This window comes from Eutrigla gurnardus (assembly GCF_963514095.1).
Source record: "Eutrigla gurnardus genome assembly, chromosome: 4".
NCBI classification, from domain to species: Eukaryota; Metazoa; Chordata; class Actinopteri; order Perciformes; family Triglidae; genus Eutrigla; species Eutrigla gurnardus.
In genome coordinates this window covers 12,486,213-12,489,330 of record NC_139918.1, presented here as the reverse complement: position 1 = coordinate 12,489,330, position 3,118 = coordinate 12,486,213, and the positions used below count along the sequence as shown (strand labels likewise).

At 41.7% G+C, this 3,118-nt stretch overlaps 1 long non-coding RNA gene across 1 annotated transcript; it reads left to right on the top strand.

The window, feature by feature from the left end:
* The first annotated feature begins 1,781 nt into the window (after positions 1 to 1,781).
* Positions 1,782 to 2,530, top strand: LOC311012771. Its single transcript, XR_014597071.1, has 3 exons — positions 1,782 to 1,904; positions 2,034 to 2,140; positions 2,265 to 2,530. It is a non-coding gene; the product is annotated as an uncharacterized lncRNA (long non-coding RNA).
* Positions 2,531 to 3,118: the final 588 nt, after the last annotated feature.

Genomic DNA, 3,118 nt, shown 5'->3' with positions numbered 1-3,118 from the left:
AGACCAGAGGTATAAGGGTGAACAGATTTTAAACTTTTATTGTATATAAAACAAAACGTTAAATCGTTTCTGTCCTTCCAGAGTCTGCAGCGTTGGGCTCAGAGGAGGGTGACGGTGAGGAGGGTGATGTGAGGAGGGTGATGTGAGGAGGGTGAAGGTGACGGGCCCTCGGCACAGCGTCCGGTGAGACACCCGATTTGGTTCCCCCTTGGAATTCCTGTTCCCCCTCGAAATGCAATGTTATCTGACTCCGCCCACAGGACCAACCCAAAACAACTGGATCTACGGAAAGCCAAGTGGTACAAAAAGTTTGACGAGTTGCGTAAGAGATTGCGTGCGAAAACGCAATTTTTATTGTTTCTATTATTGTTTATTCTGTTCTTTAAATATACTATTACTTATGTTATGAGTCATTGTATTTAATGTAATATAGTTAATTGCTTTTGTAATATGTCAGATCTGAGTACACGCCTGGGATCTGTTGACTTGTAAATAATAAAAAATAAAAATAAATACCATGCTTTGTTGTTGAATTGGTATCGTGTCTATGCAACAGTTGAAGAGGTCAATCATCACAATGACAATCATGTAGGCCTATAGCTTATTTTATGGGCATGTCGTTCAATAGATATAGATAATGGGTAGGCCTACATTGGCTTTCAGTAAACAATATTTTGTTCGGTGAATTGATCATTGATTTGTGTGAATTCATGAATGAATAGGCATTCTAAGCTGCCTAGTTCTTTAAAATCTTATAAATCATGCATTTCTTTGGAACCAGGCCTAATAAAGAAATTACTCTGTTGTTGTCTGTTTGGTCTGATCGAGGCAATATAATAATAGCTTAATTGAATAGGGCGTAACCTAACCAATAACGATGGGCGCAACGTGTATAAATTCACGTGGGAAGGTTGTACACGAGCTGGGAAACGACGATTGAATGAATTTCAAGTTCATGGTGAAGAGTCGACAATGGACCGAAAACTGTACAATGAGATTCTCAATTACAAAAAAAACGGATCCTATCCCATAGCGATATCGAAGGAGCAGAAATATGTTATTCGTAGACGGTCCGCCTGTTTTCTGCTTGATGGTAAGCCATTGTAACGCTATGCCTACCTAATAATTCCCTGATCTCTAACTCGATTGCTTATCAGAGTAAATTAAGTGTTTATTGTATTCTACTGACAACAACCTTGTTTCAATAGGTGATACAATGTATTACGTATCATGCAAAAACGACATGGAGGTCCGTAAGAAAGTAGTGGTTGGGGAGGAGGAGGCCAACAAAATCTTTCTGGATTTCCATGATAGTGCCCATGGAGGCCACTGTGGAACCCAGAAGACCAAATATGCAGTCACCGCCAGGTTTTATTGGCCTGGAATGGGGGTTGACTTGGATAAATGGGTAAATGGAATTATTTAATCGTACTGTATAGTAGATTGAGCTCATCCATATATTTTCTTGCTTCCTAGACTTTATTTCCCATGTCTACTTTTGAACCACCAGGTTTCACAGTGTGCTAAATGCCAATACAGTAGGCTCTCCATCAAAAAGGAGCCAGATTATATTCCAATTCATGTATGTACTAAGCCTTTCATTTCACTGAATACTTTCAAACAACATCCATGCTTTGTGATAACAATGATATATATTTGGGGATTTTCAGGTTGACCACCCACTTGAGTTGGTCGGCATGGACTTGGTGGGAAAACTGACTAAAACCCAAGATGGCAACATGTACATGTGTGTCATGGTGGACTACTACACCAAATGGGCCGAAGTCTACGCCATACCCAACAAAAGTGCACAGGTGGTCTCGCAGTGCATAATGAAATTCTTTTATAGGTTTGGCGCACCGCAACGCATCCTCACCGATCAGGGCAGTGAGTTTGTGAATGAGGTTAGTCAATTTTGGCTTGGTGTATAAACCAGCACTGCTCTTCATGGTCAGAAAGCTGTATGTACCTACTACTCTATGCAATACAAAACACATCTGTGGTTAAATTGTACTCTTCATGTTTTTCAACAGCTCAACTCAAACATCTGCACATTTTTAAATGTGGAGAGGAGTCTGTGCGCTCCGTACCATCCACAGACAAATGGTCTTGTGGAAAAGTTGAATGGAACAATTCAGAGGTGAAGCTGTAATTAGGAAATGACTCAAAATAGATTGCAGAAGAGCTATTAGCTTGTCAACAATATTGGTGTCATTTAAAAAAACATGATGACTGATGACAATTATGTCCTTCTGTCTATACAGAGCATTATGCAAACTTGTGGGTGAAAAGCCAGACACATGGGACCTATACTTGGATGCCGTGATGTTTGGCCTCAGAACGAAGCCACACTTCACCACCAGGTTCTCTCCTTTCTTTATGATGTTTGGTATGGAGGCACGGTACCCATGCGAAGTAGCAGAGGATTTCACGGTATGGCATGTTGTCTCACTTGTGTCAGGTAATTTCAGCATTCCAATTCCATTCTTAATCTTTGTTTATTTTTCTATTGGAAAGGTGGACAGCTCAGTGGAAGATGTTGTGGCGAACAAAGCCGTATCTGCAGGCATAGCGTTAAAGGAAACATTTGATGCCATGGTTCGAAACAGCGTTGTGAAAAAACAGGAAAAAAGGCAGAAAATTCCTTTCAAGTCTGCTTTACTGTGGGCCAGAGGGTCCTGCGGAAAAACATTAGAACGCAGCAGCGGAAAGGGGGAAAACTGGAGCGTACCTGGCTTGGACCATATCGCATCACTAAAATAGATGGGAAAAGTGCAGACCTCGTAGATGATAACGGCAATCAACACGCCAAAATCAACACCGACCATCTGAAACAATTCATTGATCCTGCACCGCGCATACCTCATCGAATTCAGAAAACATCCCCAGAAGAACCCCCAATGAAAAAAATGTTTATTGTCAGTCCCACTATCCCCTCAGTCACCCATTCACCTTTACCGACACCGCTTGACCTCTCAAATAAACCCGCCTACCACTCACCACCTGCTCCATCCTCACCCAAATCACCAATTAATCTAACAGTTCACGCACCATCTGCACCTTCACCGTCTCAGGCCGCTTGTACACTGGACCCAGTAATCCCATACGATCTTGTGCG